The sequence below is a fragment of the Heterocephalus glaber genome, unplaced genomic scaffold, assembly GCF_053883595.1.
Source record: "Heterocephalus glaber isolate CG9 unplaced genomic scaffold, H.glaber_assembly_v1.0 deba00001463, whole genome shotgun sequence".
Lineage (NCBI taxonomy): Eukaryota > Metazoa > Chordata > Mammalia > Rodentia > Bathyergidae > Heterocephalus > Heterocephalus glaber.
In genome coordinates this window covers 18,613,994-18,632,103 of record NW_028258310.1, presented here as the reverse complement: position 1 = coordinate 18,632,103, position 18,110 = coordinate 18,613,994, and the positions used below count along the sequence as shown (strand labels likewise).

Here is an 18,110-nt window from a genome sequence, read left to right as displayed (position 1 = left end):
GTTTCAGATGCTCTGGATAACTCGTCCTTTCTCCTCCCTCTTCTCTAGGGTCTCCCTGCTTCCCCCATCCTCAGCAACTTCTGCTGAGACCCAGGGGCTCTCTCCCCCAGATTTGGCCCTATTGGCAGGTGGAGGGGTGCAGTAGGCACCTCTCTGGGTACCCCTGTCGCCAAGGGTGGGCCCACACAACTTCCTGTTCAGGTTCTTCTGGCCCTTCTCTGCTACCAGAGGAGCTCGGGACCTCTATGCGAGACCCAGAGACAACACACACACACACACACACACACACACACACTCTGCCCCAGGCAGCCAGGGCCCTGCTACAGCCACATGCGCGTGCGCACACCCTCTCCCTCCCTCCCAAGCACAGCCACATATGACAAGCACTCAGATGCTCAGTAGCACAATCCCTGTGGTCCACAGCCACAGGACTCAAGAAAGAAGAGAAACCCCTGCAAACAAGGGGCGGAGTGGGGGCTTTGGAAGATCAGCTCAGCTTGCCTGCTGGGTCCGTTGTCCTCAGAGACCCCTCCCCAGCCAGCCCATGGCTCCCTAGCAGGAAAATGAGGAGCTAGAGCAAAGGGGTTAATTTGGGGAAAGCAGCAGCTTCTTGGAAGAGTGAGGGCCTCCCAAGGCAAGATCTGGTCCTGCTGTGTGATAATGACTATGAGGGAGGCTGGGGCTGGGCCACACCCCCAAGCCAGCACACCCCCAAACGCATGGCAAAAAGGCAAGCTATCTGTTTGGACATGCACACACATGCACGCACATTCACACACAGATACACACACGCACATACACAAGCACCATAGCTATCTGGACATGAGTCAGCCCCTTACACACAGCTGCACAAGCATTACTGTCAATCTCTGTGTGAGTGTAAAACTATTCAGAGATGCAGACGGGGAACACACACACACACACACACACACACACACACACACTCCAGAAGCTGTGTAGCTGTGTGTGGGTCTGGCTTAAGATGTCAAGATGACCCCCATCACTGCACAAGAACAGAAGACTCCTCCCTATAAGGGGAGCAAAGAGTTCAGGAGACCTGTCCAAACCCCAAGGGACTGGCTGGGGAGTGTCTTTAGTCCTCTTTGGCTCTCTTTCCTTCTGGAGGCTGCACTCCACATCATTTCTAATACAATGGAATACAGCTGGGTCTCAGGTTACCTTTGATTTGTATATAACCAGATGAGTTGAGTGGCTTTGCAGTTGGCACAATGTGATGGTCTGTCAACATTTAATTAAGCACTCATTGCTTATCATTTCTTCATGTGAGTTCCTGCCATATTGAGGCCATTGATCTTTTTCAGCAGAACTCCCAACAGCCTTTGTCCTGGGCTGGGAATGTAGCTCTGTGGTAGAGCACTTGCCCAGCATGTGAGAGGCCCTGGGTTCAATTCCCAGTATCTTTCCCCCACCCCCCTACCCCTCCCCAGCCAAAAAGAATGCTTTGGCCTGAGTCCTGGGTCCCTGGTGGGTGACAGATAACAGAGATCTGGAGAAAAGGGTGATGGGCATGGGGTGGGGGCAGTGGGGACACTGGAGCCCTTTGGTGACAGCGAGCATAGTTCAACCAGGGACTAAGGGGTAGGAGACCCTCTGTGGACACTGCTGGGTTTCCAGTCTGCACCCCTTGGAGCAGAGAGAAAGCTAACTAGGGGCTGTGGGCCCAGCAGCCTCCACACTGAGACTCAGACCACACACACAGTGACCCACAGACACACCACAGGCCACGCCAGGACAGCAGTGTGCGAGCACCAGTGCCAACACCGACAGTGCACAGCCTCACCCCTCCTCCCCTCCAGCCCCGCTAATGCACACTATCACAGGCACACACACTGGGCCCCAACCAACTCAGGCAGATCCACACCCCCAAAACAGAGCCATACAGACTGCCAGACAGGGTGCCTCTGGGCAAAGTCAGCCATGGACACCCCAAGCTGGCCCTCAGCCCTCACAGTGAGGACTCAGCAGCACGCATTACAGATGCCTGCATTTGAACATCCTCCCCACCCCCTTCACTCACACCCACCACACTCCTGTCCTGTCATGAGGAGACAGAGCATCCCAGCCCCACGGCGCCCAAGGGGCCTGATTAACAGGAAATTCTACGAATGCCAATTAGAGAAAAGTTTACTGAACAAATTGTTTGCAGTTGTGCCCCGGAACCATCATGAATTTTAATTTTGCATTGATTTGTGCTGATATGAGGCTTGCAGATGCCAGGGCCTTGGGTGCCTCCTCCCCTGTCCCCTGTCTGGGAGGTAACATCGCCTAGCCTCATACTAGGGTAGCCTCCAGCCTCTACCAGTCCAGAGGCAGGCACCACCAGCCCAGCCTTGGGAGACCCAAGATGCCTAGAAAGTGGGCATGAGTTTTGGAAATGTGCATTGTGGAAAGAAGACCCTAAGGACTCCAGTAGTCTGGGGAAGGGGCTAGGGTTCCTGGAGTGTCTGGGGCCAGGCACAAACGTCAGGTCACAGATGTGGCTGTATACACAAATGGACGGAGATGGACACAATGTTGGTTGCTTCTACTAATACCACATCAACTAGCATGTTTGTCTCTAACAAGGTCTACTTCCACAAGAAATTTGACCCTATCTTCTCCCTTCCACCAAATCCTCTTCCCAAATGCTTCCACAGTTTCCCATTGCTTAAAAAAAAAATCCTGGCCTCTGTAATCCCAGCACTTTGGGAGGCTAAGGCAGAAGGATCACAAGTTCAAGCACAGCCTGAGCAACTTCATGACTTAGTGAGACCCCGTCTCAACATAAAGAGAAAAAAGTCTGGGAATGCAGCTCACTGTGAAGGCCCTGGGTTCAGTCCCTAGTAGCATCACCAAAAAACCAAACAAAACAAAAACCCTACTGGTCTGATCTGCAGACCCCAAACCATCTCACTCTCAACCTCTTCTCTCCCTCTCTTACCCAGCCATTGTCAGCTCTTTCAGGAGCCACCTTGGGATCTTCGGACATTTCATTCTTCTGTGTGGGACTGTTTACCTAGCAAGGCCTACTCAACTCTCGGTTGTATTCAAGCCTCAGCTCTTCAGGGAATCCTCTTTTACCCTTCTGCCTAGATCCACCCTCCCCACCTCGGGACCCTCCCCTCACTAGAGTGTAAGCTGCCCAAGGACAGGGACTCGTGGCTCACCACTGTATCCTGGCACTTAACACAGGCCCTGGCATGGAATAGAAGCTCTGCGTGACTCGGTTTCCTGCCATAGTCATCCTGTATCACAAACCACCTCTGAGCTGGGGTTCAGGTTGACTGGTTTTGGCAGGTAGCTGGGCTATGATCACCTGGGCCTGGTTTTAACATGTGGGTTGAGGGCAGCTACTTGGGATGTGTTCTGAAAAAGGCAGGAATACAAGAGAATATGCCCAGCCATGTGGCAATCCCTTGGCCAATCCCTGAGACCATGGCAAGGGTGCAGATGTGGTAGAGGAAGTTAAGAATTGGGAGCAATTAGCCGGGCCTGGTGGTGTACACCTGTAATCCCAGCACTCGGGAGGCTAAGGCAGGAGGATCACTGCAAGGTTAAGCACAGCCTGGACTACACAACAAGAGCCTGTCTCAAAGAAACAAACAAACAAAAACAAAACAAAGCAAAACAAAGAATTGGGAGCAATTGAATCCACCACATAAATATTTGTAGTGTGGAACCGAGGTGTAAGGCATTGTGCTAAGGACTTTACATGCATTAATTCACTTAGTCCTCTGGTCAACCCTCTATTATTGGCCCCATTTTTTAAAAAATAGCTTAATGAAAAAATAAAGTCTGTGCAAAGTAAACAACTCAATCATACCAACTATATTCAATGAAAAGTCATTCTTCTTTCTACTCCAGTCCCAGGACTATTCCCTAGAGAGGAAGCACTATTTGAATTGTTTTGTAGACTTTCAGATACAGTCTCTGCAATACAAGCCACACGCACACACACATGCACACACACTTGTACACATGCACAAGCTATGCTTTTTAAAAGCCGTGACTCAGTACATACCACATTAAACTGTCTTTGTCTTGATTTCGCTTTGTTTTCCATGACTACAGTAATATATCTTGGAGTTCCTTTTTCACCCATCAAATTGATCTATGTTATTTTTCACTTATTTCCATTTCACAGATTGAGACTTAAAGAAGAAACTGCAGCGGAGTATTACAGCTCCAAAGACACCAGGCTGGGATTGAAACATGAGTGCGCCTGACTTCAGAACCTCTATGCCCCACCCCTCCATGCACTGATATGTCAGGAGCACCCCAGGGTGCCCAGCTTGGGTAGACTAGACCCAGACCAGAACTTCTGTGCTGCAGGGATGGTAGTGGGCCCATAGTGATGCCAGGTCCACGGGGCTGCTGGACCACCCACCATTTTGATGCCCCAGCGAGGCTGTAGGCAGCCTCTCAGGATGTTGGGTCAAGTCTTACCTTCCCTACTTCTCCCAGGAGAGGAAAATTCCCCAGGCAGAACTGCCCCATCCTATCTCTGTCTTTAACTTACTTTCTGCCTTCCAGCGGGAGTGAGTGCTTCCCCTGTGTGTGAAAAGGAATGATGTCCCCACCCCTCTCCCAGAGGGAAGCACCTGACTTATGGCAAACCTGGGCCTGGGCCATGGGTGCCACAGTTTTGTGTGAGCATGGGGAGGGTGCAGACTGAAAGGCTTGGGAGGCACTCTGATACTTACTCCTGGGCTAGGTCCCTGCAGTTACCTCAGGGACAGCCTAGAGCCCAGTCCCTCTCTGTGGACCCAGCGCCTTGTTACAGGGTTAGTACAGTGTTGGAGCTTAAAGTCTCCCTGGCCTCTCACTAATTCCAGGGCCTTGGGCTCTTCATATGTTCCAGGCATGGGCAGCCCTGCCGCATGCACGCAATGCTCCTGACAAGTCTATTAAGTAGGTATTATCCCCAACTGATGCAAAGTCTTGGAAGCTGCCTCAAGGCCAGGAGGCAAAGAAGGAAAAAGTTTTGTTTTTCTGAGTCTCAGTTTCCCCCTGCAAAGTGGTATGATAATGGCCATCTCTTACAGTTCTGATGGGGATTAAGTGAACTAATGTAAGCAAACCACAGGCACAAAGTAGGTGATCAGTAAAAGTGAATTCCCTTCCCTATCCTCTTAGAAATGGAGGGAGTATTGGGAAAGTACATCACAGTTTCCTCCGAGATGTTAAGAGTTACCTGGGGTCTAGCCCTGAGGAACATTATTCAAGTGGTCCAGCGGTCTAGGCTGCAGCCTGGACATCAGGATTCTTAAAACTTATCAAGTGCGAGCTAGGGATATAGCTCAGTTGTAGATCACTTCCTTAGCATCTGCAAGGCCCTGGGTTCAATCCCCAGTACTACAAGGAAAAAACAAAAACAAAAACAGCTCCCTACGTGATTCTAGCTGAGAAGCACTGTATTCTGGACCCTAAGTGAGTGGAGGGTGCAAATTGCAGGAGGCCTTCTGCCCTGTCAGCTCCTGAAGGAGCCTGTGCCTGGTCAGCTAACTGAAAGCAGGAGCTCCAACATGGTATACTTAGTACGTGCAGGGCTCTGGACTCAATCCCCAGTACTGCAAAAAACAAAACAAAGGAAAACTTAAAACTTCCCTTCAGTAATTTCCCATTGCATTTAACAGTTTTTAAAAAATAATATACATCCTTGCCTGCTGTAGGCCCTGTGCCCATGAACCCTACCTCTGGTCTCCTTGCCTTTGCCACATTGCCTAATCTAGACTTTTTTTTTTTTTTCTGGTACCAGGAACGGAACAACCCAGGGCCTTTGCACTGAGCTACATCTTAACCCTTTTTATTTTATTTTATGTTTCTTGAGATAGGGTCTCACTACATCACTAAGTTGCCTGGGCTGGACTTCCGGAATACTGGGACTATGAGTATGCATCACCATGCCCAACTCCTGCTGGGCCTTCACATTGTACCTGTCCCAGCACTTCCACAAAGTGGTTTCCCTGACCAATCATTCTCAGTTTTGTTCACCCAGATTGTTAAATGCATGATGCAATAAACAGACCACATTTAATATCTTTCCTTTCCTTGTGTCATTCCAATTTTAGTATATGTGCTGCCGAAGCAAGCACTTTCCTTTCCTTCTGTATTCGCCTATTCACTATTAGACTCTAAGCTCTGGGAGGACAGGGACTACATCTGTTTTGGTTCGTGGTTGCACTCCAGTGGTCAACAGAGCAGCTGGCATAGTCAGTGCTTAATAAATATTTGTTGAATGATACCAGCCCCACAGCATCTTGGAGGGCTAGGTGCTCTGGAATTTCTTAATTATTTAAAGTACATATATTAATAATACCTCCTATATAGTGAGTACAGTCGGCCCTCCATGTCCATAGGCTCCACATCTGCAGATTCAACCAACCTTGGAAGGAAAATATTCAGAAACAAATTGCCACTGTACTGAATAAGTATAGACTTTTTCCTTGCCATTATTACCTAAAAATACAGAATAACAACTATTTACATAGCATTTATATTGTATTAGGCATTATAAGTCATCCAAAGATGATTTAAAGTACACAGGAGGATGTGTGTAGGGTGTATGCAAACCATCTTATATAAGGGACTTCAGCATCCACGGATTTTGGGAACCAAGGGAGGTCCTGGAAGTGGTCCCCTGAGGATCCTAGGATGAGGGATGGCTGCCCTTGCATTTCAGCTGGAGGACGATGGAGAGAATGACAAGGGCCTCCCTCTTCATCCTCTCTGCACCCTCAAAATCTTCTGGACTTGGGCCGGGGACTTAGCACAGTGGTTCCAGTGCCTGCCTTGTAAGCGGAAGGTCCCAAGTTCGATCCCTGGTACCAAAAAAAAAAGAAAAAAATCCCTGTTGTGAAAGGACAGCCTCAAATAAGGCAGGGTCTGCACACCTTCTCCAAGAAATAATGGGGATGCAGTTGAGCCCTTCCATCATTTTGATAGTGGCTTTCCCTTCACACTTAGTAAAGGTGCTACAATTACTGGGGCCACCTCTGGCATGAGGAAATTTAAAGGAAGACAGAATCATAGAATGTCAGGCTGACATAGACCTAATGCCATACATCTCAGCTCACAGGTGGAAAAAAAAAAAAGAGGCCCCTAGAGGCTTCCCACACCCACCTAAAAGCAGCCATCTATGTTTGTGATGTAGATTCACTTGATATTTCTACCCATGTTCTCATGCCTGAGCCGGGTCCTCTGCAGCCAGCCTAGTTGTTGCTTTGGTAGATTTCCATTTTGAATTTCAACTCTCTTACCCAAAAGCCCCCGGGAGCCTCCTGCTTCCTCTCATTTCTGTGTCTTTAAAGAAACTCTCCTTGCCTACGCTTCCTCCCTTTGGATTTTGTCCTTTGGAGCTAATGCACTCTCTTTCCCTCTTTTCCTGCTTTCCTTCCTTCTCTCTTTCCTCTCTTCTCCTCCCACCCCGTCATCATCTTCTTCCTTTTTCTGCAGAGGAAGAGGAAGCCTCAGGAGACCTCTAACCCCAAGATCCCCAACCCATTCGTGGCCACCCACCCTCCCTGGTCGGGCGAGGGCTGTGGGGGTCCTCTGGCTGCACTGCAGTGTCTTTGACTGCAGCTTCCCCCCCTTCTCAGGGTTGCTGGAAGATTATTAGATAATTTTCAAATTTGTAAAGCGCCTTAAGCTCCTCGGAGGCAAGGTGGTATATGAGTGTAATAACAATAACAATCCTATCTGTCAGAGCCATTGAGAAAATGAATCTTGTTATCCTCAGGAACCAGCCGTAGGAACCTCAGCAAGAAACATGAAAATAAAGCGTGGAGCTCAGTCTCCTGACCAATCAAGGGAGGGGAAATTGTCACCCAAGAGCTGAGGAGGCCTTCCAGCCCCCCTTCCCACAGCCCAGGGCTAGCAGTAAGGGGCTCTCAGAAAGTCACTCAAATTGCCTCTGACGCTTCACCAATTAAAATGACTTTAGGACAAGTTGAAATCAACTTAGGGAGCAAAGCATTCTGATTTGTGAAACTCTCCGAAGGCAGCGGGAAGGCAAGTGTCTGAGCAGGTTGTCACTCACTCAGGAGTAATGATGGGAAAATCCATCAGGGTAACGTGATTGAGTTTGGTGAATTAGTAAGGATGTTTACATTGCTCGCAGAAAGTCAGAATGGGGCTGGCTGGACCGCCAGGGTTTTTGACATGTGTGGCAGCTTCACTCCTAATGAGGTTCTCGGACTTGACAGTCACCCTGGCTGGACTCAGTGTCACTGAATTCAAGTCTAGCTAGGTCTCACTCTTTAGGCAAGTGGCTAAGGGCAGGGGTGGGCTCTCCAAGAGCTGGGTTCAAGTTCTGGCTCTGTTATGAACAGCCCAGTGCCTTGGGCCAAGCATTGTCCTCTACAAGCCTCATTCTCTCCATATAAAAAATCTACATGACAGCCAGGCATGCGTGTAGTCTCAGCATTCTAGGAGGCTGAGGCTGAGGCAGAAGGATGCCAAGTTCAAGCCCAGCCTAGGCAATTTAGCAACCTAACAAGACCCTGGTCTCAAAATAAAAAAGGGCTAGGGATATAGCTTTGTGGGAAAGCCCTGGGTTCAACCCCTAGTACCACCTAAAAAAGGTCTGCATGATGCTAGCATAATTCATTACAAGGTCTGGTGTGAGAAAGAAATAAGATGAGCAATTTTTTTTCTTTACTTCTTATTCACCTCCCAGGTCCAGAGTGTTACGGAGAGAAAGGAAAGTCAGTGGGGACCATCTCCTCTTGCCTGGAGTGTCCACTCCCTCAGGAGCCAAGGGGTGTCAGGAAGGCAGAGTCCTGAGCTCACATCTTGATGTGGCCCTTCCTGCTGTCTGATCTTAAACAAGTCACTTACCTCTCTGAGCCTTGGTTCTGTCATCTGTACAATGGGACAAGCAGGCTGTGGGTTTCTGAATAGAACTCCTGAGAGTTCTGAGCAGATGTTTTTTAGTGTGCAAGGGGGCTGGTGGTCTCCAGGAGGACATCTGAACAGAGAGAACAGAACAGATTGCTCTTTCTGGTGACCCCAGCTGCCTGACTGGGGAAGAGGATTCAAAGAACTGACTGGGGACCGTGTGAAGGAATGGGAATGGGAAGACAGCAGTGGGAAGAGCTTTTGTCAACTAACCTTGCTGGGAAGCACCAAAGGACATTACAGAGACTGCAGCATAAAAGTCTAAAGTCAGACTGGAAATAGACTTCCAGCCAATTGGGCAGAAACAAGCCCACTGCTTCTGGGGGTCTTTGGCTATATATGAGCAAAGTCTCTCCCAAGAGGAGGAGCTCACCTGACCTTCTGGGAGGAGGGCAGATAGGTGAGTGAGCAGCCCTGAAGATGTTTCCACAGGGAAGAAGGCCACCGTGGCCTCGTCGGTGAGCCTCATCTTTGGGAGGCCTTGTGGAACCTACAGTGACCCTGAAAGGAAGTCACTGGTTCATTCTGGAGCAGGGACCATGTCCTCACAGACATGCCCAGGTCAGCACCAGGCCACAACTCGATTATTTAAGGTTTTCATAAAAGAGCAACCCTCTGGGGCTGGAAGAATGGCCGGGATCCTGACTTCCTGCACAGGAAATGCAGCAGCTGTGCCTGAGGCCTGGCTTGACCTGCCAAGGACTCATCGGCCCTTGCAGAAGTTTCCCAGCCTATAAGAGGTCCTGCTGTAGTGGACACGATTACACCTGGCCCGACTCATTCCTCCCCTCCACCCTGAGCCAGGCCCACCCACCCTTTCGCCTCTGCTTGTGGACTCTGCACTGATTTTATTGTAATTTCCTCCCTGTTGAAGCTAATAGCATTAGTTTGTTAATTACTGTATATTTTAAAAGTAAAAGGAAAGGGAATTCCCACTGGAGACTTGTTCTTGGCTGAAGCAATGTGACGCGAGGGAAGGGAGTGTGATGGCAGGGTAATGAGCTTTCCGGGCTGGTTTCTGCTTCTCCTGATAGCACCTGAGACCAGAGAGGGGCTGCCAAGGTAGGAGGCACCCACCCAAACCCCTCCCTCTAGGCACAGGACCTCAGCAGTTTCACTCTGAGTTTCAAACTTCTGAGCCCCTCCCCTAGTTCTGCACTATTACCAGAGGAGGCCTCAGGCCTAAGGTGAAGGGGTTGAGCCAGGATCCCTGAGGCTGAAGGAACCAGACCAGAGTAAAATGAGATGCTGAGGAGTCTGGACTGTGACAAGGGAGATTGATTGAGCCAGATGGAGTTCTGATTAGGAAATAGCTGGAATTTGTGGCCAGGCTCCTACACTAAAATTCATCAGGACACAGCCCTAGAGAGAGAGTGGGGTCAGGGACTCAGGTTAGGGAACTGAGATCCGGTCAAAGCAGGAAGAAGGGCTGATATTGGGCCCTTGTGCTGCTGGTCATACTGTGGCCACATCCGGGGACCTTTGGTACCTCGTGTAGTTGAAGGGACTCAGTGTGGGCTAGCTCCCACTCTTCCCATGGAGTCATCCGGAAGGGAAGTTGGGCCAGAGCCACAGATGCAGGAGGAGCTGGGGTAGAGGATGAGGAAGAGGGGAGAGGGAGGCGGGGGAGGGAAGGAAGGAGGCAGCGAGAGAGGGAGAGAGAGACTCACAGACAGAGAAGGATGGAGACTGAGAATGAAATTCATACAATCTAGAGGAACTGATTAAAATCCTGGAAGAAAATGTGATGGAAAGACTTTCTATCTTCCTATTGAGACATTTAACCTAAAAGAAATGAGTTAAATAATTTATACAGAGAACGAGTGAAATTTGCTTTGATCAAATTAAAAAATATGACTGTGGAAATAAAGTGTCCGCCGTGTCCTTTCTAGGCAGCAAAAAGAGCTGCCGAGAAACAAAATGACAAAGACATAAAAATAACTAACCCTAACCCAGCGAATATTAGCACCATATTTTTTGGGAGATTACATAGCATCACTGTAGGCCACGCAGAGAAATCCTCTGTAAGCACCAACAGGAGAGGTCTTGCTCATTGTGGAAGCCCCATAAAAAGCAGAAAATGGATAAAATTTTCCTTTGCAAAAGCGATCCAACTTCACTCAGGGGTTGGCCCAGAAGCCACAAGGGATCAAGTTAAATTTCCCACTTGTGCATTTCAAAAACAGAAGGAAGTTGCTTGGCTCCCCACCTCAACTTTGTATTTCTTGAAGACAGTTCCTGTTCTTCCATGTATCCTGCACACATGCGCACATGCGCGCACGCACACACAAACATACACACACACTCATCCACTCTCAGGAAACATCACAGATGAGCTCCGACACTGCTGAGCCAGGGGTAAGCATGAATACCACGGACTTAACCTGTCTGATTCTCAATGTGCCACTCTCCAAGTGGACTCAGCTTCCCTGGACAGGGTCAGAGTGTGGGTTCGAGAAGCCAGGCAGACAGGACAGTTAGTGAGGGTTTGAGACCCTCTCTTTCCCTTCAACCTGAAACATCCAGCAGGTGCAGCCTGGGATGCCAGAGATCGCTACCTCATCTACAGCTCCTCTTGGAGAGCCTATGGGACACCATCAGTCCAGTCCAAAAGAGAAAGTTCAACTTGAGGCCCACTAGTCCTACTGATTGTGGGGGCTCAGGTGACCAAAAAACACTTAGTTCTGGAGAGAACATGCAGAGATTAAAAGCAAGGGCCTTATTTTTATTTATTAGCTTGTTTTTGTATTTTTGAGACAGGGTCTCCTTACGTAGTTCAGGTTTGCCTCAAACTCACTATGTAGCCAGGGATTTAGCTCAGTGGCACCTCACCTGCCTCACAAGTGCAAGGTCCTGAGTTCAATCCCCGGTACCAAAAAAAAAACAAAAAAAAACTCACTGTGTAGCTCTGGCTGGCCTTGAACTTAAGGCGATCCTCCTGCCTCAGCCTCCTGAGTGCTGAGATTACAGGTGTGTGCCACCATGCCCTGTTAAAAGCAAGAGCTTTAAGTCAGACAGAACTAGTTTCAAATTTTGGCTTTCCCATTACATAGCTGTGTGACCACAGCAAAGCGAACTTACTCTATCTCCTCATCTGCAAAACAGGAATAATAATGAAATGGGTCTCCTGGAACTGAATGAGGTAAGGGATAGAAACATGTTGTAAAAGTTCCATAAATGACAACAGTTGTTATTTTCTGCCGTGGCCTTGGGAGAGCCATTCAAGGTCAGAGTGAATTTTCTTTCCACATGATTAGCTGTGGTTTCTGATCCCCAGATAGGAGGCCATTGCTGACGTCTGTTCTGGCTGTACCATAGGAAGGGCTATGTGTTTTGAGGCCACCTCTAATGATTCTCCTTGGTAGCACAGAGGAGGGGACCCAGCAAGAGGGGGACAACTCGACCCACTGACCCATGAGGCCTGGAGGAAGGGCAGGAAGGCTACGGGCACAGGGGAGCGGGATGGGAACTTGCCCATTCCCAAAGACCTGCCATCTGCCAGAGTCTGCAAGTGAATGTGGGGTGCTACTGAAGCAGCTCTTGAATACCAGGAGCTTTGCAGCAATGTAGAATCTCCTTCCAAAGGTAGTGAGTTCCCTGTCCCTGGGGAGCATGTAAACAGACCCTTGGGGTAATGAGAGGGGCTTTGAACACCCACTAAGGACTGCTTTAGGGATCCCGGTGCAGCTCTCAGAAGGACTCAAGCACAGAGCCCACCCACCCTGCTTGATTTTGGGGTTTCTACCCCGCACCCTTTTTCTCTGTTCCTCCTACTTTCCTCCTTTATGAAATTATCATTTCTTCTCCCTGCCCCATCCCTCTAAGGACCTCTGAGAAAAGCAAAGACCATATGGGATACAGTCTGTGCACATTGTGGTTTGTTTTGTTGAATGGTGTGAAGAGAAAAGGAGACACAGGTAATGGACAGGCAGATGATGAGAGACAGAGAGAGAAGGAGAGAGAGAGGGAGGGAGGAAACAGAGACACAAAGAGAGGGAGAAGCAAGAAAGACAAAAGAACAGACAAACAGAAAAAGAGGAAAAAAGAAATTCTGAAAGGGAAAAAATAAAAACAAAAAAATAGAAGAAATTCAAAGAGACAGAGACAGAGACAGAGAGAGACAGAGGGAGACAAAGAGAGACAGAGGAGCAGTGGCAGACTGTACCTGCTGTTGTTCAGGAAGCCAGTTGTGGGTAGGCCCAGGGCACACTCGTGTGCATGCTCAGGCATGGCTGCTGAGCCACCATGTCAGTGCGAGTGTGTCAGCCCCGGGATGGGGATGAGCCCGCTTTTATCTCCTCTGGCTACAGAGGATTTATAAGCCTTTGAAATGCAGGATTAATAAGAAGAGGCCAGTGTTTTAATCTATAATGGAACAGAAAGTATCATTATTGTTAAATAATGCACAGCCTGTCGTTTATTAAGAATTAATGGTTTACTGAGTGCTCAAGTTGCTGCAGCTGCCTGTGCCCTCCCAGGCCTGGGCTCCTAGCTGCGGGCCTGGCTGTCAGGCCACGCCCCCCGAGTCCACCTGCCCACAGGCAGGCTGCAGGGGCAGCAGGCAGCTGGCTGCTTCTGGTCAGAGTTTGCCCATCAGTGGTTTTTCCCTTGCAGGGCTGCAGCGGGGGAGACAGGTAGAGAGGTGGAAAGGTGATGGGATGGCATCCCCCCCATTCCTTCAACTGGGACCCATCTCCTTCTTCTGAGGAGACTGAGAAAAGTGTTCTCACCACATGAGGCTCACTCATCCCACCTCTTTCTAGTCCTACAAAACTCAGCTTGGATTTCTCACATTGAGTCCTCTGGAAGTGGTGACAATACAGACACCAGGGACAGAAGGTGCCCTCTCTCCTCTCCTCCCACTGGGGTCTGGAAGGAGAGAACACACATATCTCAGGAGAAACAAGTACCTGCACAGGCCAGCTGGTCCCGGCAGAAGGGACCCACCTTTACCAAAAACTTTCTCTGGGCCCAGCCTCCTACACATGGCACCTCACTGTATCTGCATCGCCACCCTGACACTGTCTCCATTTCACAGATGGAAAAACTGAGGACTGGGGAACAGCTGCCCAAGGCCACACTGCAGATGGCAGAAATGAGCTATTCTACTTTATTCCAAAGCCCTTTCCACACACTTTAAGGCACCAGTTCTGTGCTCCCTTATTGTCTCAAAATGAATGGCTTCAAGGAAAGCATTTGAGAATTGCCACAGGATCTCTGTGTGTGTCACATGGAGCTGCCACTGCGGTGGTGCACCAGGCAACAGCAGACCCAACGTATTCACCAGCAGGGAAACTGAGTCGTGAGGCAGTGAGTGACTGTCAGGGATGGCAACCAGGGGCCTGACACCGGATAGCTTAACATCACAGCTAGACTCCATCCTTGAGTCCTGTGATACTCCATCCTTGCTCCCTGGCCTCCTCAATTGCCAATCTGCATGGTTTGGGACTCTGGCAGAAATACCCAGGCCCTGGGCCAGGGATCTACCTCAGTGGTTCCATGCCTGCCTGTCGAGTGCAAGGTCCTGAGTTCGATTCCTGGTATCAGGAAGAAAAAAAAAAAAAGACATATCCAGGTCCAAACACAGATGCTGGCTATGTATTCATCCAGCCAATCTGAGGCAGGAATTAGAGCTGCTTGATCCTGGGCAAATTACAAGTTACTCAACCTCTGAATCTGTCACGACGATAGTCCTCTCTTCAAAGGATCGTTGCATGTACTGAGTGAGGTCTTCCACATCAGAATGTGGCACTTGGTTTTGATGCCAGGACAGAGTGGCTCTGGTGTTGCTGGGGGGAGCAGGCTCCCAGTGCCCATGCCACCCAGCCCTGCCCTACTCATTCATCCCACAAATAGATGGGAGCATCAACTATGTGACACAGACACATGTCCCAAGCACCCGACACGTCACGCTCTGTGCTCAGCAGAAGTGGGCCCCGGGAGAGGCTGTGCAGAGGCCCCATGCCCTTCCTTATCACCTTCTTTCTCTGCCCGATCATCTCCTTCCCTTCCAGTTTCATCTCCACCTTCTCCCTGCAGCATCATCCCCACTCTGCTCCCTGCGCCCCATCCCAGCTCATCTCCATGCCAGCTCCCACCACACTCCATCCTCCATTTCACTCCCATCTCTTCTCTCTTCCCCTTCTTTCTCTCCATCCTCAAGCTCCACCCCCTTCCTGCCTCATCCCCGTCTCACCCCAATCTCCTTCCCAGTGCCCACCTTTCACTGCCTGTGTTTCCTTTACCCCATCTCCATTTCTCTCCCTCCTCACTCCCAGGTCCAGGACTCCTCCCATTCCAATTAGAGGTTCAGGGTCCTGATGGAGGAGGGGACACTGTCCCTAGAGGCCATAGCGAGAAGGTGGATTCCAGGGGATGAACCCCAAATCCCCCAGGGCTGGTGCAGCCCCAGCACCTGCTGTAGGCAGTCTCCCCATTGGCTGGAGTAGGGAGGGCGCTGACTGAGCCGCAGCCAGGCTCTTCACTCCCCACCCCCATCGTCCCTCTCTGCTCTGGGCGAGCCACCACACTGGGACCTCAGCCCACAGCCTAGCTCCTCACGCGGCTCCTGTTTTATTAACCTGCCTGTCGCTGCTCTCGCCACTGAATAGGGCCTGTGGGGGGGCCTCGAAGGGGGGCCCTGGGCTTTGCTGGGGATCACCATGGAAACAGCAGCCTCGGCCAATCAACGGGCAGGCAGCACCGAGGCCAGCGGGCGGCTCGGTCTCCGAAGCCTCGCCCTGTGCAGCCCGCGGGCTGACTCCTGCCTGACAGGCCCTCCACAGACCCTGCCTGCCGAGGCAGAGGATAAAAGGGGGGACAAGACCCTAGGAGAAGGGGTCTTGGCAGCAGAGTGGGTGTCAGGGATTGTGAGGCCAGGGGCGCTGAGGGTTGGACTAGAAGAGGAGCAGTGATCAGGGAAGGTGATCAGAGACACTTGGCGTGGGCATTTGAACATAGCACACCGGGGGCTGTCTGGGGATAGGGGCCGAATTTCTCCCCAGCTCAGTTCTCTGTCTAAGCCAGGATTTCTCAACCTCAGCACCGCTGACATTTGGGGCAAAGTAATGCTCTGCCATGGGGGCCTGTGCATTGCAGGACCTTTAGCTGCACCCCTGGCTTCTACCACTAGGAGCTCTCCCTCCCTCTCCAAAAATGCCTCTGGACATTGCCAAATGTCCCTAGGGGCAGGAGGGACCAAAACTAGGCCTCCTAAGAGCCACTGGTCTAGGGGCTCACAGGCCAGCAGTCGCTATTCGAGAGTTGCTGTCTCTGAACGGGGTTCCCTGAGGGGATGAAGGAAAGACTCAGAGGACAGGAGTGGGACTGGAAGAGAAAGGAGAAGGAGAAGGAGCCCACGGCAGGGTTCCAGGTGGATGGCAGAGCCTCTGGAAGCTGAGATGAAGGAGCGAGATGCCCCAGGGCAGACATGGGGCTGCTGATTTATACCACAAGGATTAAATAAAGTGAGGTCTCTAAATGCCTTCCCCACTGAGGCTGCTATCTGTAAGCCCTCCCCAGCCTTCTGCAGCTCACAGTAAACAGCACATCCAGGAAGCCCTCCCTGACTCTTACCACATTAGCATTTTGTTTTTTGCCCAGGACTTTTGGTGCCTTGCTTCTGCTACACATAGCTTCACCTTTAACAGCAGTTGCCCTATTGAAGCTGGGTGTCTTGGCATACTTGAAGAGACTGAGGCAGGAGGACTGCAAGTTTGAGCCCAGCCTGGGCGACTCAGCATGAACCTATGTCAAAAAAAAAAAAAAAGTTACTTTATTGAGGTTTTCCTATGTGCCAGCACATTTTCTCACTTAAACCTCCTCCAACTCCATGAGCTAGGTACCATTATTACAACCATTTTACAGATGAGGAAACTGAGGCACAAGTTGGGAAACTTGCCCAAGGTCACTCACCTGGTTAGAAATACCGGAGTGAGGCTTCAGATCCAGGCTGTCAGGACTGCAGTGTGCACGTTTCTAACCCCTGACTTGTCCTGGGTAAGCATGCACAATACTACCACCACCACTATATTCAGGATCCTTTGCAATGCTCAGCATGTGCTGTTGGGTCTCTGAGAAGTCTGAGGTGGGCAGCTAGGCATCCGGCCTGAGAAAAGGCTAGGACTGAACTGGCAGCCCCAGAGGGCTAGTCCCCTTAAACACACTCAGGTGTGGTTTAGCTGAGCGTGGTTTGCCTGAGCCAGCTCCAGGAAAGGCTAGTACCAGGAGGCAACATGTCAGCCACAAGCCCTCACTGGGCCACCTCCCGTCTCCAGGACTCCAATCTCATGGATGCTGGGCCATGGCCCCCCCTAGTGGCCAAAGGGTCACGACGGTGGCAGCATTGGTGGGAGTCAGGTTGATCTCAGCTTATAGGGCTTATCTCTCAGCTCTGATCCCAGGCTCCAAGGCACCCTGGGAGGTTAAAGTCAGAGGGAGGCCTCAAGTAACTGTCATTAGTAAACCCCCACCCTCTACTCCCCCTTTCCTTCCAGCCCTATTGAAAGAAGAGATGGTGATGGCAGAGTGCTTCCATCTCAGCTTCCCCCAGCACGGCCTGTGCAGATTGCACCCCCACCCATGCCTTACATTCAAAAAGAGAGGGCTTGAGGCTGAAGGGTGTCTGCCAGCAAGCATCGCATGATGCCACTTCCGGATCAGGTTAGGGTTTTGATCCAAGAGCTGGAGTCCCAGGAGGCTCACATCAGAACTGCTCCCCGCACACTCCATCCGCCTCCCCCAGGAACCTGCAACACACCACCTCGCCTTTGAAGGCAGGGCTCCTGGCAGGCTGCTGTTCCCATGGCAACCCCATACCAGCCTGCCCTACCCAGTGCTTCCCTCCACCCGCTTCCTCCACCCTGAACCCACATCACCTTCATTCACAGAATGAGAACTGCTTCACATCAGCAAATGGACACCCCTTCCCCCAGTCCTCTTTCCATCCCTTCTCCCTTCTCTCATTTAATGGACAGCCATAAACCACAGAGAAATGGGTGGAAAGAGTGGTGCAGGAAGGGGGCTGAGTTAGGGCAGATGGAGGATAAGGAATGACATGGGAAGGAGCCATGGCTCAGCACACCCCACCCCATCGTGGTCCCCAAAGGCCAGACCTCTGCCCCATTAGTTCTCAGCTCTGTCTCAGTTCATGGATCTGTGCTTTTCTCGCTCTGTGAAGACCCAGCACATAGGGCCAGGTCTCAGCTTCCAGG

General features: G+C 50.6%; 1 long non-coding RNA gene across 2 annotated transcripts; it reads right to left on the bottom strand.

Annotated features, from left to right (window-relative positions):
- Positions 1-6,110: 6,110 nt before the first annotated feature.
- On the bottom strand, positions 6,111-17,691 carry LOC110351089 (uncharacterized). 2 transcript variants are annotated; one of them, XR_002398121.2, is made up of 6 exons: positions 16,813-17,691; positions 16,474-16,644; positions 13,064-13,263; positions 11,798-11,885; positions 8,839-8,968; positions 6,111-6,821 (listed from the first exon to the last, which is right to left on the bottom strand). It is a non-coding gene; the product is annotated as an uncharacterized LOC110351089 (long non-coding RNA). The 2 variants fall into 2 exon arrangements; XR_015438868.1 differs by having other exon boundaries at positions 17,488-17,690.
- Positions 17,692-18,110: the final 419 nt, after the last annotated feature.